General features: G+C 43.0%; 1 protein-coding gene across 1 annotated transcript in view; it reads left to right on the plus strand.

The window, feature by feature from the left end:
* Positions 1-26363, plus strand: part of G3bp2 (G3BP stress granule assembly factor 2) — an 82735-nt gene that overhangs the window by 24366 nt on the left and 32006 nt on the right. The window lies entirely within an intron of this gene.

Below are 26363 nucleotides of genomic sequence, written 5' to 3' on the forward strand. Positions count from 1 at the left end.
TGGGAAGACCGGAAATATGTTAGGCCCCAGGTCAGTGTGTGAGGCTGTGGTTTATAAACTGGCGGAATCCCATTTGCCGGGCCTCTGTGAGAAGTTTGAGCCTGGTCAGAGTCACAGCAGGCCGGCTGGACTGCACAGTCCTGGGAGAGATGTTAGCAAACGTAGGCCCAGTTGCAGACTCATTGTGTACTTGCATGAGGTTTTGAACTCGCTGCCCAAACCTTTGAGAGTGTTTCCTCTTCATGTGATGGAAATAATGATTCTCTCGTGCAGAACTGCTGGGGTGGGTAGACAAGAGATCCAGGCATGGTGGTACATGTCTGTAATCCCACCACTTTGGGAGGCTGAGGCAGGAGGATTACAAATTCAAGCCTACTGTGAGCAACTTAATGAACCCCTGACTCAAATTAAAAAATTAAAAGGGCTGTGGATTCAATCCCCAGTACTGCAAAAAAGGAAAAAGAGGGAGAAAAAAAGGCCAGGAGTGGAAGAGGAATCAGAGACTCCAGGTCCAGACCACTCATAAGGGAGTCTGCTCTAAGGATCAGAGAAAGGAAGTGGTAGCTAGGGGAGACGCCAGGGGGAGCCTCAGTGGGAGCTGGACTGTTCTAAAGCAAGCTGAGGCAGTGGTTCAGTGGGGAGAGGCCACAATGAAGGACTGCAGGAGGGTGCTGCCCAGGGGCTCTACTAGGTGGCAGGAGACTAGCAAGCGCCCCTCTGTCCAGGAGATGGCAGGCCCCAAAGAGACCTCACTTATGCCTGGGGAGAGCTGACGAGCTGGGCTCCTGCAAGTGGGGAGTGGGTGGGAAGGATTGTGTGGTGAGTCCTCGAGTGGTGGGCGACCAGGTCGGCAGTGGGCAGGCAGGAGTTCAGTGGGCACGAGGTCACCCCATTCTGTCTTTTCCAGCACAGATGCTGGGCCAAGTTGGGGTCAACTGGCTGCCGCCCCAAGGGAAATGACTTCTGTGCCTGGCTGGCTTTTGGGGTTCAGTCCTGCTCCTTCAGCTGACAGATGGGGTCTCACGTCTCCTTTGTCACCGGGGTTCCATCCCAGGGTCCTGCATTCAGACCCATCTGCATTTCTTGTTCCTGCAGAGCAGGGGCAGATGTCTTTTACAGGGTCCCCTTCTGCCTTCCATTATTCACAAAGTGGAACATGTTTTTGTGTACCTGTTTTTCTATATCACTTCCTTTGTGAACTACCATTCCTGCATTTTTCTTTTGGCATATTGCATACTTCTCTGGTTTATTGCTTTCCTTTCAGTTGTTTACAAAATGGTAACTCATATAAAAATATTAAATTTTTAAATCTTTCTGTTATGGCAAATGTCAGACAAATAAACATAGAATGATATATTAAATCTCTGTCTATTCATCCCTGCTGAAATAATTACTGAGTCCAGACTACTCTTTGTTTGTTCATACCCTGACCCAGTCCTCCTTGTGTTATTTTGAAACAAGTGTAGATACATTTTACCCACAAATATTTCAACAAAATGTGTTAATTTTATGATTTTTTAAAATTTCATTTTAAAAAGAATAAAACTATCAAAATAAAACAGAATAAAGCCAATCAAAACAAGACAGTATAAATGACATAGGATTTCAAAACAAGATAATAGGAAGTCAGCGGTGTTACCACAGTGCCTCTTGCTGTCTTCAGAATAGAAGCCCATACCTTCAGACATAGTAAAATGAAACAAAACAGGATAGACTAGAAACAATTAAAACAAAACAACGAATGTAATACAGGACTTCAAGACAAGATGATAATAAATCTAAAATGGCTACCATAATATAAGTACTGTCTTTGAAATAGCTGCCCATGCCATCAGATATAATAAAATCAAACAAGATAAAATAAGACAAAACAATGAGAATGATACAGGATTTCAAAACAAGATAATAGGGATTTGACAAGGGCTACCGGCGATGGAGGAAATCTCAGAAGCAGGAGGTGTCTGGCTCTCCCTGGTCAGCCTGAACACGGCGCCGACTCACAGCAGATGGTTATGTTTTCACAAGTAGTTTCCTGTAAGGCTGTCTTTTCCCAGGAAAGGCTCCGGCTAAGAATAAGTCTGAATATAGTCTGGCCATGATTGCTTTTGTCCCAAGGCCTCACATGCAATATGTGGGTGTCCCACCCACTAGGGTTTACCCTAGCCCCGGTACCTTTTTTGTACTTTTCAAGGAAGCCGTTTCTCTTTCCTTCAGCTTGTCTTTACTAGGAACAACTATATTTTAGCTGCTTAAAACAAGTGTATTTGCACACCCATGTGTGGCAAGCACTGTATGATAGACTTCCCATTGCACTCCCATGGACATGAACAGAGCCCTGTAAGCAAGGCCTGCGCCCATAGTCAGTGGGCTGCACGCCTCTGGGGCCACACCAGGTTAGTCGTCTTCAGTGATCACGCTGACACCTGGCACAGTGCCTACCATGTTGGCATCATTTATCCATTGAAGGGCTCTCTGCCAAGGCCACTGGGCATTGGGAGGTGAAAACAGTCGTGCAGAGAGGGAGTGCCCAGCCCTTCTTCACAGCACCCTGCTCTGTGCTCTGCCTTGTGCCCAAGCCCATAGGCTCCATAGTCTTCACCGACCCGAGTGCGGCAGCCCCAATGGGGACAGAGCTGCCAGCTTCCACTTTGACTTAGAAGCTGCGGGGTGAGTGCTGTTTGGCTTGGGCCTAGTTTTGGACACATGATCTGTGATTTCTCTTGAGTTCCTACATGAAAGGGCCAGAGAGCTGTGTCCAGCTTACACTGGTAGAGCCAAGCAATGTCCCAGCCAGAGCAACCAACTTTGGGGCCCAAACTCTACTCTCTGGCCTCCTCGCTACCCCCTTGCCTCACCCTTTGCTGTCCACTGGTCAGCACATTCTGGGAAGCTCTTCCTTTGCAGCCAGATCCTGTACACTGTTCTTCACTGCCTCCAGGGACACCCCTCCTTTATCCAGGGGACTCTCGTGACTTTTCCGTGCTAAATGACTCTTTCCTACTCAGGTGTTTCTCCTGCTGCTTTTTCTTTTGTTTTGTTTTGTTTTGTTTTTGTTTCTATTAGTACATGTTGGAAGTACTTAGTAATCACATTCCTTATGGGGAGCAGGTACAAGTATATGACACATCTTGATTCCTTTTTCCGTTCCTTGTCTCTCCCATCCATGCCCTCTTCCTCCATCTTGTGGTCCCCTACCCTTTTGATCTATCTCCCTGTTTCCTATGATCTGTCTTTTAGTTTGCTTTTTAATTTATTTATTCTTGGGCCAGGGTTTTAGATCAGTGGCATAAGTGCCTGCCTGGCAAGTGTGAGGTCATGAGTTCAATCCCTGGTAGTACCCCCCTAAAAAATTTTATTTATTCTTTGGGCATCTCATATAAGAAAAACTGTTTGATATTTAAGCTTATGTCAGATTTATTTAATATGATCTCAAGGTGCATCCATTTCCTAAAAACAACTCAATTTATTCTTTATACCAGAGTACTCCATTGTGTGTGAGGTAGCACATTCACCTGTTGATGGACATACAGGCCACTTGCTAGACTTCACTGCTGTGAGCTGTGCTGCTATAAACCTGAGTATGTATCACTGTAAAATGATATCTTTAGTTTTTGTGAAGATAACTCGAAGGAGAATAGCTAGGTCAAATGGAATTTCTCCTGTTGAGAATTTTGAGGAATCCACACTGATTTCCCTAGTGGTTGTACTAGTTCACATTCCCCCCAGCAGTGCATAATAGTCCCTGCCCCACGTCACCCCACCCCACAGCCTCACCAGCATTGGTTATTGCTTCCTTGATAAGAGCCATCCTTTCTGGAGTCAGGCAAATTTCCTTCCGTGATACTTCAGTTTGCATTTCTCTGATGGCTGGCCACACTGAACATTGTTTTTGCATGTTCCCTGGTTATTCACACTTCTTCTGAGAGAGTCTATTCATTTCACTTGCCCACGTTGTGATTTCTCCTGCATCTTTGCCAGGTGGTTGCCCCCTGCCTTTCTCCTTCCCTGACACTCCTCAGTTGACCATTCCCCTAGTGCTCACCCCTCAGCTTCCCTCTGTGCCCCAGTCTCTGTGTCCAGCCTGACTTCTCTCCCGAGCTCCAAACGCACCTCTGGCCAATTTAGGGGCTCTTGCTGCAGGCTGCGCTCATCCAGGATGACTTAGCTCAGCCACTGCCTCTCTGCTACCTCTGGGCTGCCTTCTCTGGAAGCTCAGAGCCACAGGCAGAGTCAGTCACAGCCAGCAGCTGCAGGGAAAACCCCAGTGTGCACCATGGAGAATTTGCTGCTGGCCACCAGCAGGCAGCCTGCGCTTCCTCTTGGGGGCTCAGAGCTGCTGTTCATCTTCCCAGAAGCTTCCTCTCGCCAGGGTCAATGCCTCTGTGCCCAAGGCCCCAAAGCATTGATCGGTTTTGCCTCATCCTTCTCAATTTGTTTGCTCTCACTTCACTCCCTGGAGCTGGGGCCATTCCCAGGATCTGCACTGGGTCCTGGGTGGCAAACCATCTCCAGGCTGCCCTTGCTATGCTCTTCACTTACTTTATGGTCTACCTGTGCTCAAACTGCTGAAAACTCTACTGGTGTTTCTAGATGCTGTGTTTTACCTGCAGCCTCTCTACATTCTAGGTGTGTCCTCTCCCACTCTCGCAGCCCAGGTACTGGGAATTGAGGCCAGGGCCCTCCTACTGAGCTACATCCCCACTCTTTTTTATTTTGGGCAGTCTTAACTAAGTTGCTCAGGGTGGACTTGAACTCTCCACCTTCTTGCCTCAGCCTGCTAAGGTGCCAGCCTGTGCAGGTCCCTCCCCTTTTCCCCTTTTCTTTTCCAGACTGATTCCCACTGTGTAATCTGAGTAGCTGGGACCACAGATGTGCTTAGCTTTTTCTGATTCGGTTCATTCATTGACCAAGTAATTGCTGAGCAACCAGACAGGGCTGGGGCTGGGGCAAGGATCAAATGCTCAGACACCTGGAGAGGCCAGGCAGTAAGGAAAGGGAAGCATGGGGTTGCAGAACCAGGGCAGATGTCTCTTCCCAGTGGTCTGTGGTAGCGCAGGCCTGTAATCCCAGCACTAAGAGAGCTGAAGCAGGATCCTCAGATGTTTGAGGGGTCAGAGTAAATTCAAAGTCAGCCCGGACTGCATAGCAACTCTTTCTCAAAAAATTGAATAAATACAATTGTCCAGTTTTTAAGGGAAAGCAAAAAAGCAGCTAAGTTTTTTAAAAGTCACTATGTGTTACACATGTCTCAAGGTGCTACTTAAAGCTCAGAGAGAGCCAGGGGCCTACCTGTGCCATACAGCTGATAAATGGCAGAGAATTTAGGTTTTCAGATCTCGTTGGAAGGCACCACATCCCTGATCCTCAGCCGTCACTGACAGTAATGCCGTATGGACTGTGTGTGTCAGTATGCAGCCCATCTGGAGTCTGGTTTAAACCTATAGATGCCGAGGGTCTACAGCAGAGTGGGTGCCCAGAGTGCAGGAGACCCTGGGGCCATCTCTGTCACCACCAACAGGAAGTGTTAAGGTGCCTTGGTTCCAGTGCCTGGCACCTGCTGAAACCTGTAGCACAGGTCTCCTTCCAAAGAGACGGGGCTGAGGACTTCAGAGTCCTCAGGCCCTTGGGGTACAGCCCACCGTGGGACCCTCTGCCTGGAGCACTTCTCCCTGCACTGACGCCCATAGGGCAGTGCTGGGGAAGAGGAAAGCCACGGTCACCCCGTCACATTAGTACTTCCTCCACAGAAACAGCATATCTGGGCTCACTCCACACGCAGCCACCCAGTTTAGGAGTCAGAGGGGAGGAAAAGAGGAGCCAGCTGCAGAGACAGCCATTCAGCTGTTCAGAAATCATTTTCCACATACTGGCTTTGTCTGTTCTTAAACAAAAATATTTGTTTAAATATTTATGTGACAGCATGGGGATGGAGTTGAGTTCAGGCCTTCACACTGACACCTGCTACTTTTTTACTTTGTATCCTGAGACAAGGCCTCACAGGGCCCTAAGGTGCAGTCCTCCTGCCTCAGCCTGCCAGAGCGTTGGGATCAGAGACATGTGCCCACATGAATGCTCGCCTGGGTTTTAAGTGCCCAGTTCAGTGATTTTATGATCTTTATAGAGTTATGCTGCTGTTGCCAATGAATTTTAGGACATTTTGTCACCCCAGACTGATGCTCTATTTCCTGGAGCCATGGCCCTGCTGTCCCTTAACCAACTACTGATTTGCTTTTTCTTTCTGTGGATCTCCCTCTTCTCAGTCTGATGGTTGTTTTTGTCCTCCATGTTTCCTGGTGCTGGAAGGGAGCCCAGGGCTTTGCACGTGATAGACTTGCCCTGTCCCTGAGCCCCACAGGCCCTCAGGTGTGATCCATAACTCTGACACTCACTGAACTGATGTGGGACCCATGATGACCTTTGCTATTTTGTGTGTGTTGTACTTGTATTGAAGTATAATGCATGTATAGAAAAAAGCATAAACCATGAGGTCTACAGATCGGGGAAGTTTTGCAAACTGAATTCACAGTGCAGCCGGCACTGAGATCAAGAAATCAAGCCACCAGCCTGCTCCTGCCAAGATGATACACAGGTTAGTTTTGTTCCTGTTGAACCCTGCCCCAGGGGGATGTCATAGATGTCCTCTTCCCACATCACTGCCTATTGCCAAAGATCTAGTCCCCCTCAGGACAGATTATCTGGAAGGTTTCCTTGAAACTAAAGTTCTTCATGCGGCTTATTTTAATAAGCCTCCTTTGTTTGTCAGTATGAAAATAATCCATTCCTGAAGGATTTGCTTGAGGATTCAAATTCTGAAGATGAACAAGGATAAATACAGTATACAGGTCATCAAACATGAACTCAAAAGAAAATGCCAGTGTTAAACTCATTGTAGTTCACTAAGAATCTCTAAGTGGTTTTAAACATTTCCAGATCCACGCACCAGAGTGTCTTCTTGGGCCGTTTTGTTTTGACATGGTAGAAGTGAACTGATGTACCTACAGAAAATGTCAGGATACACTGTCTCCTGAATTAGCAGTCACGAGTTGCTTATCATGCATTTTAAGTACAATGTCAGATGTTCAAAAGCGCCGTGTAATTTATTCCTGGTTTCCTCAGCAGTTTTTTGTTTTGTGGTTTTTGTTTTTTGGGGTTTTGTTTGTTTGTTTGTTTGTTTTTGTTTTGCTCTGCACATTGAACATTCTCCAGCATACTAGGGGAATGTTTCCCAGACGTACCAAGGATCTTTTCACTCGGATGTCTGCCCATGGAGCTTTTTTTCAGGATCTACCACAGCCTGCCTTTAAGAGCAAAGTTTAAGGACAGTCCTTGTGAGACAAACCCTTGATGCAGTTGCACAGTCAGGTGCCTAGAGGAGGTTCCACGTGACAGGGGGGTACAGATTCTGTGCTGTGCCCTCTTCCCAAAAAAAGCCTGAGCTGCTCTAGAGTGATGGGGAAGATGGGGCTCTGTCTTGGTGTGAGGCCAACCAGAACAGAAGCATCGCAGAGCTGTGACATTTAAAATCAACAAGCACAATAGCCGTGACTGTGCTCTTCCTAGATACTGCTTCTCTGAACTAAAACAAAATTAGTGATGATGGCCTGGGTGTGATGCTGCACACATGTACTTCCAACACTAAGAGGCTGAGAAGGATTATCACAAGTTCAAGCCCACTCTGGGAAACTTAGCAAGACTCTGTCATAAAATTATTTTTTAAATGAATAAATAAAGGGCTGCAGATGTAGTGCAGTGCAAAAGCCCTGGTTTCAATCCCCAGTAACAGGAGAAAAGTAAAAGCAGTGATGTGTAGCATTCTCCAGAAATGACTACAAATACATTCCTAAGCAAATCAGAGATCAGTAGTCAGACACCTATAGATTTCTGCAGCCATGCATCATCTCAGGTTCTGTTCTGATTGCCTTAAGACCCTGCTTTTTATAAGAAAGGTCATTGAAAAGCCAGCACTGCTTTTCAGTGCCTAAAAACTGTATTTTCGGGGGCTGGGGATTTAGCTCAGTGGCATAAGCGCCTGCTTTGCAAGCAGGCAGTCCTAAGTTCAATCCCTGGTACCGATAAAAAAGAAAAAGACAAAAAAAAATTTTTTTAAAAAACTGTATTTTCTCAGTTTACAAAAAAAAGAAAGTGAGGGAGAAAATGTATTTTATTCTCGGACATTCAGTTCAAGGACTTACGTTTTATCTTTGCCCACCACAAAAATAGATGTTTTATGGTGAAGATGCTTGTTTGCAAGATACTTTTCTGGGGTTTGTAGACAGTGGGAAGGCTTGAAGACAGCTTTTCCTTATATGTCTGTCCCTCCTTTCGGAGCCTCCTGCTGTGAAGGCCAGGGCTTGGAGTTGCCGCATGCTGTGCAAGCCACATACTGTCCACCCCAGCTCCTCTTTGTCTCCTTCAGGGTGCAGCTCAGGGGTCCCTGCCTGGAGTCCTGCTTTCTGTGTCCCCAGGGTCCCCCAAGCAGATTTGTATCTTACACTTCATTGTGTTGTGACTGTCCTCTCTCCCCTTTATCATCTCCTTCGTGTTCTCTAATTTTTATTTTCCTTTTCCTTCTTTCTCTCTAGTGTGTATTATGCAGACTGGCCTCAGACTTGTGGTGACCCTCCTGCCTCAATCTGAGCGCTGGGATAACAGGTGTGTACTAGGCTTGTCCTCTCCTTTTCAAAGGGCAGCACTAAGTTTGTAGGTCTGGGTTTGCAAGGCTACCAAGGGAGATAGTTTACTTGCTCCTGCAAACTACATCCGTCACCCTGTGCAGACTGAAGACTGTGTGGTGAGCAGGAGACCTAAAAATAGTGTAGATGGCTCACATTACGTGGTGTTTTGTCTGTTAGGCCTGTGCTGGACACCACACGTGGACAGTTCTTAGAGCCAGACTCTGAGAATTTAATAGCATAGAAATTATAACTGTAGAGCTGAGATTAAGAGCCGAATTTCACCAGATTCCATATCCTAGTAATATTTTTAACCCTTTAACAAATGTGTACTTTGGAGCTGAGTATGGGTAGCACATGCCTGTAATCCCAGCACTGGGTTGCTGAAGCAGAGTGGTCACATGTTCAAGGCCAGCCTGGGATAGATAGTAAGACTTTGTCTGAAAAATTTTATTTTGAAATAAGTATAGATTAATAGGAATTTGGGAAGAATTTCACAGAGAAGTCTGCAACCTTTCCTTCCTCCTCTGACATGGATCCTGTAGAACTGTAGTGCAAGCTCAAAACCAGCAAGTAGGTATGCATTCCACAGTTACAGTCGCCTGAGGTCATCAATTAATACAGCGTCTTAGTTAAGTATAGTTAAGTAGGACTTTGAATAGAAACAGCGTTCTTTGTACTGTAAAGCCTACACTTCAATCAGTAACAGGAAATATACTGAAAAAAGAATGTGGTCTAGATTATTGGTTCTGGGGCTGGGGATTTAGCTCAGCGGCATAAGCACCTGCCTTGCAAGCAGGCAGTCCTGAGTTCGATCCCCAGTACCGATAAAAAGAGAAATAGATTATTGGTTCTTAACTTTTGGGAGCATAGACCCATTTTAGAAGACAATGAAATATGGGTGTTTTTAGCCAAGAAGAAGAAGAAGAGAAAGAAAGAAAGAAAAGAGAAGATACACACACATACAGAATGTTCATGGTTCCACATATTCTCTCTACCACCCCCAAAATGTGCCAAGACTTCAGGTTGAACCTGCTGCTTAGGACTGGGGTGGAGTCCACGCTGAGCACCCTAAGGCCCTGGATTTGACCCTCAGCACTGCCCCATCCTGGTTTATTCATCACCATTTAAAGAATTACATTTTCTAAATAGATCTGAAATGCTTTAACTATCCTTATTATTCTAACCTTTTCCCCATTCTGTTTATGGAGAAATCCCCCCTCATACCCAGTGTCACTCCGCCACTACTGGGACAAAGGTCTCTTGGATGCCCTAGAGCTCTTGGTGGCTGAGAGGATAGAAACAGACATAGCTGCCTCCCGCCTGCCTCTCCCAGGCCTGCTTTCCTGTGCTGAGATCATCTATTCCATTCCCTCCCAGGGAATCTCCAAGACTAGGGCAGTTTAGGGCCATGCTCTGGGGCTGGGCAGTTGCATCTTGGTCCCAAGGAGGTTCCCATGTGACACTGACTGTGCAGGAAATATCCACAGCCACCAAGAGGAAGCATCAGCCCAGGAACTGTGCGTCTGCCGCTTATATCTAGGATCAGAGGTTGGCTGCACCCTGTTAGGAGAAAAAAGCCAGAGCACTCTTGCCATGCCTGTCAGCTGCCATATTTCTTTTTCTTCGTTTTTTTTCCCCCACATACTAGGGATTGAATCCAGGTATTGCTGCATTGCTGAGCCACACCCAGCAAACCTCCACACCTCCTGCAGTACTGCGCATTGAATTCAGGATCTCCTCAGTGAGCCACATCCTTAGCCCTTTTTTTAAATTTTGAGACAAGCTCTTGTTAAATCGCCCAGACTGGCCTGGAAAACCAGAGTGCTGGAATTACAGGTGTGTACCACCACAATGAACTTTCAGCAGCGTGACTTCTTAGGGAGCTTTCCTTCCAATCAGAAGTTTCACGGTTATTCTCCCATCTTTTCTGTGTGCGAATGAATATCCTCCTGTATTTGCACAGTTGGTTTTTAACTGCTTTACTGCTTTAATTAGTGTTGTGCTGTGTTTGCTGGAAAAATTAAGGAAGCAAATTTGTTTCCAGAGGCACTGTATCCTTTTCCCCTCCTTCAGAATGTGACTGTGTTTAAAACATGGACCTTTCTGCACTCTGCTAGACAGCCAGTGTTTAATTTGAAAGAGAGTGGGGAGTGAGCGGAGAGAGGCAACTTGGCCAGCTCTCAGTGGCCTTTGACATTACTGGGTAGTCAGCCACTCAGTCTACTTTCTACACAGGGGTTTTGCCTGGGACATGGGGCCAGAAACTATGCTGATGTTATGTGTCATCTCCCAAGCAACCTGGAGTGGACTGCTTGTCCAGGAGGAGTTGAGGGTCAGAGAAGTGAATGAGCCCAACAAGAGCGTCACTGAAGCACTTAGTGAGGGAAACGGACTTGCTGCCTTGTTTTATGCAAGGACTTCAGTGTACTCTCCAGCCACCTGTAGGGGACAGATTGACAGCCATTGTGTCCCATTTCACAGAAACACAGGCCTTCCCAGGAAACAAAATGCCTGCTGCCCAGCTTCTGCTGGTGAGAGAAGTCAGGGAGGAGAGGCCTGAACGCCCATGGGCCAGGACTCTGCCCACTGCAGCTTGGCAGGGCCTGCATGGTCTGTCCACAGACACAGAACACCCTGCCAGGTCCAGATAACCCCGCACATTGTCTTCTTTTAAAAGTCACTGTCTGACCCCCAGCAGCTCTTCTCTTGCCTGGGGCTGTTCCACTTTCCTGCGATCACTCAGCCCAAGGTGACAGAGTGGCTGCCACTCTGTGAGCATCAGGTGGGCCCACCCCGATGTGTGAGGCCTCGAGAGCTACTGCTGTAACCTGTAGGCATGTGCAGTGTGTATTGATTTCTGGTCCCGAGTTTCTCTGAATCCTGAGGAAGCAGTGAAACGGGCAGGTGACACAGGTATGTTCTCTGCACTTCCGTGGTATGTGGCACATTTTCAGGCTCCTGACTATGGCTCAGGGAGGAAAACAGGAAGCCCTCACCTGTTCCATCTCACACAGAGAGAAGGAGGAAGACCAAGGAGAAAGCACACTCATTCATTCTCCAGGCAACTCAGTCCCCCTGCTCTGGGCTCTGAAAGGGCATGTTATGGCTGTGTCTAGGTGTTGCCCCAAAGCCTCATGCAGTCATAGCTGGTGCTTTTTAGAGGTGACGGGATCTAGAGTGTGAGACTCTGGAATGTAGAGTGTATGATTTAAGTTCACTGATTGGTTTGCCATAGTTGTAGGTAGGATCAGGGGATCCCTACCCTGGGCATGAGTACTACCCACCCTAAGGATGGGTGCCCTGGATGAAATAGAGAGGAGACAGAGAGAGGGTCGTCGCTTGCTGCCTTCTGCCTGCCATGAACTATTTCTCCTCTGCCTTGTAGCCAGCCAACTATGATCTGGAATATATACGAAGTGTGTGCCAAATAAATCCTTCCTCCTTTAACTTTGGGTGTCAAGGACTTGGTCTCAGCAACAGGAGAAGTAACTAAGGCAGTAAGGATTCATTCCACATGGAGACTAGGTTCTCTGCACTGACAGGCTTTGTAAGGAGGCCACTGCACCCCAAGGGAACCCTGTCACTCTCAGAAATGTGTCTCCATCAGGAGACCCACGCAGTTGGGTGTGGCACAATGACATGAGTCAGGAACCCTGGCCTCTTTCTATGCTGGCCACTTGTAGCCTTGGGCAGTTTGCCTATTTTTTCAATTACTTTGAAACAGAAATAAGATGATGTGTTCAAAACTGTTTTAAAAACTGTAAAGAGCCACCCATGGTGGCTGTCACATTCTGAAAGGTTGAGGCAGGAGGATCATAAGTTTGTGCCAATCCTGAGCAACTTGGCTAGACCTTGTCTCAAAAAAGAAAATAAACCAGATGTATTGGCTCACCCCTATAATCCTGACACTCAGGAGGCTTAGGCAGAAAAATTACTATGAGTTCAAGGCCAGCCTGAACTACACAGTGAGTTCAGAGCCAGCCTGAACAACATATTGATAACGTGTCTTGAAAAACCAAAAAAGAAAAGGGCTGAAGATGTAGCCTCATGGGAAAGCAGTTACCTAGTATCTGTAGGACCTTGAATTCAATCCCCAGTACTTCAAATAAATAAATAACTCTGTGGTGACTAAAGACACTTTAGAAAGTGAACATCCTAGCTGATAGTGCATACCTGTAATCCCAGCACTCAGAAGATTGGGATTGCCTCAAGTTCAGGCCAGCCTGGCTAAAAAGCTACAAAAGGTGTTTAACATTTGAAATTGAATATCCTTTAAGAATTTGGATTTGGCTGTCTTTCCGTGGTAGGCTGCATAAGCTTCTTATCAGGGGAGTTCAGCCACTGAATGCCACTGAATGTGCATGTAGTCATCTTTGTCAACTCCACTGGGTCGAATGTGATGAATCCTTTAACACTGTGTACAATTTGAAGATGGTTCAGTGCAAATGTAGAGGAAAGGCTTTCTAAATTAACTGTCAGATAAGTATGCTGAAGTTTATCATAAAAACTAGCAATCAGATTAGTATAATTCTGGTAATTTTACTCCTTTACAACTAGTGATTAATTTTGTTTTGCTATGTTGATAAGGATGTTAGGACTCATCAGTTCTTGGAGCAGATCATGGGACCCCTGTCCTGCTGGGGAAGGCCAGATTCAATGGAGCAATCCCCAGGAGGAACGGTTCCCACAAGGCCCTTAACCTAGTGGTGTTTGAACTTGGCACTACTACCAACATCCAGCAGAAATCAGTGCTCTGAATATGGTCATGAGGGGGGTGGTGGTCTAATTATCTTCACTGAAATCAGAGTCCTCTTTGGTGAAGGATTGTTTATGAGTGGATCCTAGAGTTTGTCAATAAACAGCTGACATGTGATGCCCTTGTTGTTGCTGATAAGGTGATGGAGTAGTAGCTGGCAGTTGTTTTCTCTCTATGCCAATAACTGGACTGCCTAAGAGGGTTATAAACAACACAGTAGCTCTCTCCCAAAGAATGGGGCACTCGGCCAAGGAATTTGCAAACCCCAGCATGCACACACACACATGCATCCCCCACACACACACACACAGAAACATAAGAAGATAAGGTAACAAAATGCCTCCCACCACTTCCAAAATTGGTACAGGGCAGTGAGAGAGTAAATCATAAGCTACACAGCAGATAGGTCTGAAATGATGCTAATGAAGGTAAAGGATTCTACAAGGTGCTTAGTGAGTTTAAAGAAGGTAAAACAAATTGCATAATTACTGTAATGAAACAAATGATCATTGAATTCAGAAAAGACACTAATAAACAGCTTGGAACTAAAGAAAGAGAAGCAGAACATAAATGCCCAGTGTAGAAAAGAATAGAGCCCATAAGAAACTTCCACATGGGGGTTTGGTGACTGCTGGAAATTAAGACCCGGGACCCGGAGAAGCAGCCAGGACTGCCCCGCTGCAACAGAGGAGATTGTGAAAGGCTCTGGAGCTCTCAAGCCGAACACTGCCGGGAGCGCAGTGAGGGCGAGCTGCATGGTGTGCAGTGGCCTCAAGAGTAGGACCTACACCGAGCCCTGGTGAGTACTGGGGACTGGGTCCCGTGGCTGCTGGGGTTGGCCAGAGAACATCTTGGAATTGGGCAGAGCCCACCACCACGGGGACATCAATAACACAGAGAGTCTGGCGCAAGACATCTTAGAGTTGGGCAGAACCAGCAGCTCGGTGACATCACCGAGTCACCCCTGTAGAGAGGTCTGGTGGAGGACATCTTGAAATTGGGCAGAGCCTGACGCCGTGTTGGCTTCAGTGTCATACAGAGGACTAGTGGAAGACATCTTGGAATTGGGCAGACCCGCTGTCCTGGTGCTCCTGTCACAGAGAGGTCTGGAAGAGAACCCTGTGCCACAGTGACATTAGTCAGCTGCTTCTGGCACAGAGAGAACTGGCAGGATCTTCTGGGGCTGAACCAAGCCTCTGCTTGGGGCCCAATAAGCAGATACAAAATTGTCACAACTCAGTGACATCCAGAAAGTACAGCCTAATTTACGGATTGACTGGCACAGAGGCTGGAGGCTAGCCTGTACCGCCCCTGCATCCCAGCCTACCCCAGATAACAGCAAATTGGGGAGGACAACAAAAACTCAGATTAGCATGCTTCTGAAAGGCCCTAAGCAATACGGATGGAGAGGGCCAGAGACCCCCAGGACACTCCAGTCTGAAAGAATCCAGAAACATGGCAAGAGATAAAAATTTTAAAAAATCTCCAGCTGCCCAACATGAGAAAATAAGCCCAGGAGAAGTAAACACTGAAGAGAACAAGCACAGTAACCATCCAATACTGGACACAGCATCAGCCGAAATTAAAAATGACCTCATAGATGAATTTATAGCTGTACTCCTGATCCAAGTGAGGCAAGATATAAAGAGATTAATTAAAGAAATGACAAGCCCCACCCAAGAGAACACAGATGGAAGAACTGAGGAAATCAGAAAAGAAAGAGAAACTTCTGAAGAAGAATTTAAACATAACTTAGAATACATGAAACAGATCCAAAGAGATTACCAGGAAACTAAAAACTCCATTGAACACTGGCAAAATATCCTGACAGAAACTAAAGACAGCCTTCTGAAACTTGAAGAGAGATTTATGGCATATGATCGTGAAAGAAAAAGGCCTCTTAAAAATAACAAGGAATCAGGAAGAAACAATTCAAAGGCTAGAAGATGACAAAAAGATACATAACTTAAGAATAAAGAATGTGAGTGAGGAAGCAGGAGCAACCAAAAATGAAATACAAAGAATATTCATAGATATATTAAAGCAAAATTTCCTATGTATAGCAAAAAGAAATGATATCCAGATAAAAGAGGCATACAGAACACCAACTACCTACAACCAAAACAGATCTACGCCTAGACATATAATAATCAAGATTCCAGAAATCTACCAAAAGAACAGAATATTAAAAGCAGCCAGAGAAAAGAAGCAGATTACCTAAAACGGGAAAATTATCAAAATAACAACAGACTTATCAACACAAACTCTTAAGTCAAGAAGGGAATGGGGAGAAATATTCCAAGTCCTGAAAGAAAATAATATGCAACCAAGGCTCATATACCCATCAAAACTCTCTCTCAAAATTAATAAGATGAGAAATAAGATGCTTCCAAGACAAGGAGGAACTGTGGGAGTTCGTGGCCACCAATCCATCCCTACAGAGAGTGCTGAAGGACATTCCAGAGAAAGAGAGGAAAGGATACTAGGATTCCAGCAACAGTGGCAGAGAGGCCTCAATGAACGGGGCAGACAGTGGAATGAGGGAATAAAGTGGACAAATTATAGCAGAAAAGTGGAGTAGCAGACATGAGGCAGAGACGGTAAGCTATAGTCTTTAGTATAGACAGCTCTGAAACACTATAAAAAAAGGCAGAGGTCATTGTTAATAGTGTATCAGGATTTAAAAGACACAGTAGTGTTATCGCCATATTTAGTTTGAATTTAATTTGTTCTGATCTGTCCACTCATGTCAGATTTGAGGGCACAGACATCTGACCCCAAAATAGCAGGTTATACCATGGTAACTATCCTTACTTTCCTATTAACTTAAACTGAAATCCTGTATTATTTACATTGTCTTACTATGACTGATCTTAACTGAATCTGAATCATAAGACCATGGGTTTGCCTTGGCTGATTTTATTTGAATTTGGTATGCTTGTTAGTATCAACCCTAAAAGTAGAGGCGACTACTCTGAAGATGACAAGATGTAAAGGATATCCATACTGGTATTAACTATTAACAGCTCTCAAATCCTACAATGCTTTCAAAGTTGTGTTTTTATAAAAATAGGTAATACTATGTTTAACTATATTAAGCCAGTGTTGTGGACAAATCTATTGAAAATAACAAGAGAAAACATAGTAATTGCAGAAGATCACCTATATTGTGGTCTTATATGTCTTATCCATTGCATGTTTTTCTAGCAATTTGTTTTGCTGTCTTGTTACGACTTGGTTTTCCCTATAATACAGAGAGGATAGATATATATGTAGAAATTCACACATGAGTTTTTTTTTTAAAAAATTATTTACAGGAACAGATTATATAATGCAAGATGTAGTGAACAGATACCCTGAAGAAGAGACGCTAAGAAACCCAATGCTAATTTTGTAGCATTATGATATAAATTCTAACAATACTATTGTTCGCTGATTAGAATGACATTGGTCTGGTCTCTTGAGTTCAATTTCAGCATATGTAGAGATGGGGACGGCTACCACGAAGAGAAGGAGAGATGCGATGGTAGTTATTATTGTCTTCCCCAATGTTGGATCTTGAAGACCTAAAAAGCCTTCATCATCCTGTAATGATTTGATTAGTTCTGTAATATGCAATAAGTATATAAAGTGGGTGAAGATGGGGACAACTATTTGTAAGAAACTAGAGACAGTTAGATAGACAGTGAAGATCTTCAGTGGACTTGCTTTGAAATCTGTATTTCTTTAAATTGGTTTTTTAACTGGTTTTTTAAATTGGTTTTTAACTGTTTAACTGTTTTGTTCTGTTCTGCTATGTTTAATCTTACCCTCTTTGAGATGTAAAACAAGTGTGTAGGACTGATAACCATATTACTGGGTTTTTGTTCAATCATTGAGCAGAACTGTTTGTAGTGTCACTTTTTGAATGTCATTCTAAATACTTTAACTTTGTAACCTGAACAGCTATTTCTAAGATGATAATATGTAACTTATCAACCAGCGATTTCTTACCGTTTGTTTTTCTGTAATTTTGTATTATTTCTACCCTTTTTTATCTCCATGTATTTTTTTGTTTACTTTTCTTTAAATTAAAAAAAAAAAGAAACTTCCAAATGGAAATTCAGGATATTGAAAATGTGGTTGAAAGTAGGGGCAGCAAAGGCAACCAGTGCAAAGTCAAGTGTCAGACCTGGAGTGCAGGACTGTGCTCAGTGATCCATTAATGAAGAGATATCAAAGAACGACAACGTAACAGGAACAGTGGGTCCAACTGTTCCTAGATGACTCAAAGAGGCTTAACGTAAGAGTAATTGGAATTAGCAAAAAATCAGAAGATAAAAAGACATACAAAACCTGTTCAAGTAACAGCAGAAAACTTCCCACATATGGAAAAGGAATTTAACATACAAGTAAGTAAAACATATGGAGCCCTGAGTAATTGTGATCAGAAGAAGAAACACTCCACACTACATAGTTATCATAATTAAAAGCCCAGAAGTACAATACAAGAACAGATTCTTAAAGGCTACTAGAGAAAAGCAACAAATCACCCACAAGCGAAAGCATATCAGAGTTGCAACAGATTTTTCAACACAACCTTAAAGGCATGGAAAGCTTAGAACGAAGTATTTCTAGCTCATAAAACAACATAACAATCCATACTGTAATATCCTGCAAAACTATCTTTCAAAATTGATGGAGAAATAAGATACTGCCATGATAAAGAAAGCCCAAAGAAATTCTTGACCATCAAATCAACACTCCAGATAATTCTCGAGGATATTCTAGGAAACAGTAAAGCTAACAATACCAGAATGTCCAATGAAATGAGTACATCAGAAATGGACAATAAGTAGAAGGAAAAGAAAGCAAAGCAGCAGCAGGAAATGACAGGAATAAATTAATACCTATTCATAACTGTCAATGTAAATGGACTTAATGTACCAATGAAAAGACACAGATTAGCAGAGTGGAGACAAAACCCAACAATATGCTGTATACAAGAAAAACATTTAACACGGATTTATAAACCAAAAATCAAAAGATGATGAAAAGTAGTTCATGTAATAGGAACCTAAAAACAAGCAGGAAAACCTATCTTGTTTTAGGCAACGTGAATTTTAAGCCAAAGCTGATCAAAAGAGGCAAAGAAGGACATCATATCTTGGTAAACACAACTTCCCAGTAGGAAGTGATAACAATTACAAACACATATGCACCAAGCCACAGTGTACCCAACTTCATAAAACAAATTCTAAAGGACATAAAGGATCAGATAAGCCTCGATATAGTCATATGAAGGCTCTTTATACCCCACTATTACAAATAGGTCAGCTAAATAAAAATCAACAAAGAAATGTCAGAGTTGAGCCAAACTTTCATCAAACAAATGGACTTAATAGATATATACAGAATGTTGCACTCAACAACAGAATACACATTTTCAGCCAGGCGTGGTTCTTTTTCCAAAACAGACATAATGGTTAATAAAACATGCTTAAGTAAATGTGACAGATTCAAAATTTTACCATGCATATTATCAGATCACAGTGCAATAAGACTAGAAATCAATAGCAACAGAAACTATGCAAACATGGAAATTAAACAACACACTCTTCAATAATTAATGGGTCAAAGGCGATAAGTAAGAAAAAAGACAGCTCCTATAATTAAATGATAATGCCAGTACAGCATACTAGAACTATGGGACATGCAACAAATACAGTTCTAGAGCCGGGCGTGGTACGCATACCTGTAATCCCAGCACACGGGAGGCTGATGCAGGAGGATTCCTGCGAGTTCAAGGCCAGCCTAACTATATCTGAGACCCTGTCTCAAAAAGCCAAAAAAGAAAAAAAAAAGAATGCAGTTCTACAAAGGAAATTGATAAAAATGAATGCCCCCATCAGAAAAATAGAGTGCATCCAAATAACCTAATAATACATCTCAGGATCTCAGAAAGCCAAGAACACCCAAACTCAGAGCTTGTACAAGGAAAGAAATGATTAAGATCAGAGCAGAAATTAATGAAATGGAGACTAAAAATATAATATGAATGAATGACTAGAAGAGCTGGTTCTTTAAAAGAATAAAATAGACAACTCCTCAGCCAGTCTAAGAGTAAGACAAATTAATGCAGTGAGAAATGAAAAGGGTGAGATCACAACAGACACTGCTGAAAAACAGAAAACTATTAGCAACTACATTACAAATACAGATAGCAAGTGTTTGGAGAACTCAGAAAAAAATGGAGAGATTTCTAGATACCTTTGTGTTGCCGAAACTGAACCAAGATTACTTGAAAATTTTGAATAATCCAATAACGGGCAATAAAGTTGAAGTGGTAAAAATAACAGAAAAAGAAATTACCAACTAAGATGGGCCCAAGACTTGATGAATTCACAGCCAAATTCTATAGAAACTTCAGAGAAGATCTAACACCAACAACATTCCTCATATCTTTTAATGAAATTGAGAGGAAACGAATACTTCCAGAATCATTCTCAAAACAAACATTATCCTGATCCCAAAATCAAAGATCCAGCTGAAAAAGAGAATTGTAGACCAATTTTTCTAACAAACATAGATGCAAAAATCCTTATGATACTGGCAAACAGAACGCAAACCATGAAAAAGATTGTATACTATGATCAAGTAGCGTTCTCCCAGAGATAAAAGATGGTTTAACATATACAGAAATCACATGATCATCTCAATATATGCAGCAAAATCCTTTGGCAGCATCTAAAAACCCTGAAGAAAATAGGATTAGAAGATTGTTACTTTGACCTGATACAAGCCATTCATGACCAATCTACTGCCATGTCATTGTATTAAATGGAGAAAGGTTGAAAGCCTGCTCTCTAGACTTGGGAGCAAGACAAGGATGTCCATTATCACCATGGCTGTACAACACAACCCTTGAAGCATTAGCCAGAACAGTCAGGCAAGAGAAGGAAAGAAAAGGAATACTGATAAGAAAGGTCAACATCTAGAGAGCATTATTTGCAGGTAACGTGGTCTTTACTTGAAAGACCCCAAAATCCTCACCAAAAGACTGCTAAAACTGATCATTGAATTCAGTGGTGTAGCAGGATACAAAGTAAGCACACAAAAATCAATAGCACTCCTATACATTAACAATGAGCTCACTGGAAAAAGAAATTAAGAAAACAATACCATTGACAATAGCATGAAAAAATTTAATACTTAGGCATTAACTGAAACAGCTCTACTATGACAATTACATCAAGTTGAAAAAGGAAATCAGAGAGGACATCAGAAAATGAAAAAGTAATGGTTAGGCCAAAGCAACATAATCAAAATGGCTGTGCTTCCAAAACAGATATACAGGTTTTTTTTTTTTTTTTTGTCTTTTTCGTTTTTATCGGTACTAGGGATCGAACTCACGACCACACACTTGCAAGGCAGGCGCTTATGCCGCTGAGCTAAATCCCCAGCCCCCCCAGATATACAGATTTAATGCAATCTAAATCAAACTGCCGACCTTATTTCTCACAGAGCTAGAGAAAACCACCCTAAAATTTATATGGAATCAAAAGAGACCCAGAATAGCAAAAACAATCCTAGGTAACAAAAGCAAAACAGGTGACATCATAATCTCAGACTTGAAGTTATATTGTAAAGCTCCAGTCAATAAAAGAGCATGGTACTAGTACAAAAACAGGAATGTGGACCAATGGAACAGAATAGAAGAAGTAGAAACAATCCAAGGAAAGTGCAACTGTTTGATCTTTGACAAAGGAGCCAAAAATGCATACCAAACGGAAGGTAGCTATTTTAATAAACGGTGCTGGGAAAATCAGTTATCACATGCAGAAGACTGGGTCTAGACCCATATATCTCACTATGTACTAAACTGAAATCAAAATGGGTCAAAGTTTTAAATACTAGAACAGAAACACCTACTGGAAGAAGAAATAGATGTAACTCTCTAACACATAGGTATAGGCAAAAGCTTCCTGAACAGAACTTCAGTGTAGCCAGTCATGAGGGCTCACACCTTTAATCTCTGCACTCAGGAGGCTCAGGCAGGATCACCATGAGCTTGAGTCGAGCCTCGACTGCATAGTGAGTTCAGGGCCAGCCTGGACAACACAACAAGACCAAAACAGTAGCACAAGAAATAATACTATAAAACAACAAATGAGATCACATCAAATTAAAGTTTCTTCACAGCAAAGGGAACAACCAATAGTGAACAGACAGTTTACACAATGTAAAAAAAATTTTGCTTCCTGTTGTAACTCAAGACTGTGTGCTTACCAGGCAGGCACTTGTGCTGCTAAATCCCTGGCTTTGCTACCTATTCTATAGACAAATTATTACTCAAAATATTTAGACCGCTCCCCCCGCTCCATCTTTGTCACGGTCTGGGAAATTTGTATTTGTAATCCCATGGAAAAGTTACTGGAATTCTAGCAAGTTAATTCCAGTCTACCACTTCCAGTACAACCCATAGTGAGAATAAAGACTCTAAGGCATAGTTATAATTATGAGGGGCATCCAGTGAAGGTGAAGATTGATCGAACAAAGAGCTCAACCCACAGCCCAACTTGAGTTTTATTAATTCTCAAAGAGGGGAGTGGTTTGAGGGTGAGTGACTGAGAATGGCAGGAGATAGTCCTGTGAGCTGGGCGCTGCAGGAGTCCTGAGAGCCCCTCTGCAGTATATAGAGAGAAGGGTATGCAGAAAGCCCAATCTGCATGGCACAGCTGAGATAGCAAACTTCTCTGCTCAGGGAGGTGATAGCATCTTTCCCAAGGCTCATCCCTGGAGAGGTAGCTCTGCGTCCTGCAGGCTCAACCTTGGTTTGATGGGAGTCACCAGGTGGGGAAACAGCCACTGTTAACTGTCATTGCCTAGCTTCAAAGATTACGCAGCAGCACCTCAGCTGGCCCTGTTTACATTGCTTAGAGACAATTGAAGGGAAAAAGGAAATGACTCAGCCTGATCCATATACCTAGTGCCGTCTCCATGTGCTGATATGTACAAGACCTGGCTAATGGCTATTTGTTCAAGGAGAGTCATCCAGGTGGTCCTCCACACCCCACAGAATGAGCAACTCAGTCTCAAAATGGACAACTGAATTGAATAGACACTTCGCAGAAGTACAGATGACCAATAATTTCATGGAAAAATCGCTGATCATCACTGGGCATCCAAGAAATACAAGTGAAGAGCACAGTGGGAAGCCGAGCCTGGGGACCATCTATAATCCCAGCACTCAGAAGGGTTGGAATGCTACGAGTTTGAGGCCAGCCGGGGCTGCGTAGTGCTTTCAGGGCAAGCCTGTACTACCTGATGAGACCCTGGCTCAAAACAACCAAACACACTGGCAGACAAACAAAGAAAAGAAACGTCAGACAATTGTCTTACCCAAGAAACCATGTGTGTCATCAAAAATGTCTAATAATGACAAACACTGGTGAGGTTTCCGGGTGGGGGTGGGATGGGAAGAACTCTACTAGGTGGCTGGTAGGATGTGAAACCATGCAGCCAGGATAAAAATCAGTGTGGAGCTTCCACAAAATACCAACACTAGAAATTCTGTTCACCATGCTATTCCTCTCCCAGGTATCTGTCCAAAACTGTTAAAACCGTATTATAGGGATATATACCCACCTGTGTTTATAATAGCTAGATCTTGGAAACAGTGTATATGTCCTCCAGCAGATAAATGGGTAAGGAATAGGTGCTATTCAGTGGAGGACTGGGCTACCATAAAGAAAAAAAGGCTTGAGGGATTTGGAGGGAAAAGAATACAACTTGAAAGCATTTTAAGTGAAAACTCAGACACACAAGCTTATATATACATGGTTTCCTCTTACATGAGAAACATACAGATGTACAAATAACAAAATAGAGATAAATAGGAAGTATGGAAAAGTTCAAATACTTCCCCAAATTACAAATTCCATTGTTTTAAAAGTATTCCAATATATATGTTAATTAGTTGCATTTATACTTCTAATTTATTTTAGTTCATTGAAAAGAAAGTTGTGTTGTCTATTTCTTCCTTGTGAGAATCTTTGTATTATCCCAGTACTCTGGAGGCTGAGGCAGGAGGATCACTGAGTTAGAGGCCAGCCTGCACTACATAGCGAGACTGTCTCAAAAAAAAAAAATCTTTTTACTCCAGCTAAGCATTTTGAGAACTATACACATTGTAATAACTATTGTCCTTTTAATTCATTACAAAATGTTTATTTTTTCATAGATAAAAAATGAAGAAAAAGACTGAGAAATTGTTTCACACTGTAGAAGGCTAAGGGGACATAGGTAAATGCCCTCCTTCCCATTATTGGGGATCCAATCTCAGTCCTTTGCACTGAATTTTATCTCCAGTCTTTTCCTAAACTTTTTTTATCCTGAGGCAGTCTTACTGCACTGCTTAGGGTAGACTTGACTTAGCATCCTCTTGTCTCAGTTTCTCAGAGTGCTGACCTTACAAGTGTGTGCCCCCACACCTGTCTGATTTGTTGTGGTTGTTGTTAGGGATATTAACTGGATCACTGATGAAATGAATGTAAAGTGTCTTACCAATGTTCATGCCTGATAATTTTAATTCTGTTGTGTCTCCTAAGAAATACACTGACGCGTTACGCAGTGAAGGTACACCACATCAGGAATAATGTGTTTGTTCCTTTATTTACGGTGCCAGAGATTGAACCCAGGTCCTCAGACGTGCTGATTTCTAACTCTGAGCTGCATCTTTAGCCTGGAAAGAAAATTTTTAAAGACATATCTTCTGGTTGCATGGTGTGTGTGTGTGCACTAGGAATTGAATCAAGGGCCTTTGCACAAACTACATCCCCAGGATTTTTTTTTTTTATTTGTGATTTTTGTACCTCATCCTCAAAGTACAAGGATTACAGGTAGGCACCACATGCCCAGCTACAAAATACATGTGTTGTTTTTAAATTGACGTGTAACAGTTACATATGTACAGTGTACACTGGTCTGATGCTTTTCTGTGGATAGAAGTCACATGGCAATGCACCACTGGTCTGGCAGAGTGCCAGCTATACTGGTTTTCTTGAAGCTCTTGGACCCACTGAATCAGTAGTTACCGTTGTATGCCAAGATGTCAGGTGCTGTGTATGTGTCAAATGAGGTCCCAACAATTGAAGCTCCAGTCCTTCGAGCATTCACCGGGGGAGGGGGTTGTTGAGATTGGTAAAGCAAACTAGTAATCATTAACATTTGAGGAATGTTGGTGAACAGCACATGAGACTTTTAAAAGTATTTTTGCAACTTCAAAATCTGTGAAAGCATTTCAAAATAAAATGTTCAAATGTGTAATGCAAAAACTGATAGGAAGAGCTGGGCATGATAGCATATTCCTGTAATCCCAGCACTCACTCCAGAGGCTGAGGCAGGAGGATCATTGCAAGTTTGAGACCAGCTTCAGCTACATAGTGAACTCAAGGCCAGCCTGAACTACATAGTGAGACCCTCTCTCAAAAAAACTAATAGGAAGAGAAAATAAGAGACAATATAAGAATATTTAATAAACTAAACATTTATAGGCAACTTACAAAACTTGTGCCTGTATTGGGCCTCCCAGGAAAAATGTAAAATGGATTCCCAATAGCACAAAAATTAGGCTGCACAAGCAAACATAGAAATTTTAAATTTAAAAGTTGAAACTATGAAGATACTTTTCATCAACTCTCTTGTTGCTTTGAGACAGGGTCTTACTTTGTAGTTCATGCTGACCTTGAACTCACTGTGTTGTCCAATCCAGCCTGGAACTCATGGCTGTTCTGCCTCAGCCTCCAAAGTGCTATAATTACAGGTGTGTGCCACCACACACAGCTCCCATCCACGATTTTTTTTTTTCTGGTACCGGGAATCAAACTCAGGGTCCAGGGCCACAAGCTTGCCAGGCTGGCACTGTGCTGCTGAGCTACACTCAGCCCCCATCAACTCTCTTTAAAGAGGAACTGGACCTAAGAAGTCTAAGCTGTATTTCTAATTTAGTTAGAAAATAATGAGTAAAACTATGGCATATTACCTAAACTGCTAACAGTAGGAAATCCACCAGTTAAAAAGTATTCAGAAAAATAACAGTAACAATAAACCATGCACTGTTCTAGGAGTTAGAGTGAAACAGAAAGGAGCAGGCCCCTGAGAAAGAGGCCTCTGCCTTTCAGCTCCCATAGTGGTCAGCCAACGGAGAGTTGCTGGTGGGCAGAACCTGCTGTGCATCTGAGCGGCTCTGTGTGTGTGTGTGTGTGTGTGTGTGAGAGAGAGAGAGAGAGAGAGAGAGAGAGAGAGAGAGAGAGAGAGAGAGAGAGAAAGAGAGAGAAAGAGAGAGAGAGAGAGAGAGAGAGGAGAAAGGTACCAGGTTAAATTCACCTTTAGTTGGGAGGCTGAAGCAGGATTGCTGCCAGTTTTGAAGCCAGTCTGGGCTACCAGCCTACACTACAGGGTGAGACCTCTTCTCAGTAAATAAACGAATAAACTCAACTATGTGAGGCACACTGCAGTGTTTCTAGTAGCATTGAAAGTGTATTGTAATCGTTTCCTTTCCTCTTTCCCTCATGTCCTTTACTCCTCCCAAACTCCTTCTCTGTCTCTTCCCATGCTCTGAAAACTCTGCATTTCAGGTTTTCATTGGTGCACACTTATGATATGTAGTGAATGCGTACATTCACTGTGGGGAGTTGGTACAAGAGTTGAAGTTGCAACATCTTACTCTTTTTATGTTCCCCTTCTCCTTCCCTTCATCTCTTGGTCCCCTTTCCATTTACAAAAGATCTCCCTATTGCCTAGCTTCCATCCTCTACTTCGCTAATTTATTTATGCATTGGGTTTATGTGAGAAATCATACAGTACATAAGCTTGTATGTCTGATTTATTTCACTTAATGTTGTGGATTGAGGTTTATTCATTTTCCTACAAATGACTTATTCATCTTTATG

Source organism: Cavia porcellus, unplaced genomic scaffold, assembly GCF_034190915.1.
Source record: "Cavia porcellus strain 051 isolate PalLab524CR breed Dunkin Hartley unplaced genomic scaffold, mCavPor4.1 scaffold_5, whole genome shotgun sequence".
NCBI lineage: Eukaryota > Metazoa > Chordata > Mammalia > Rodentia > Caviidae > Cavia > Cavia porcellus.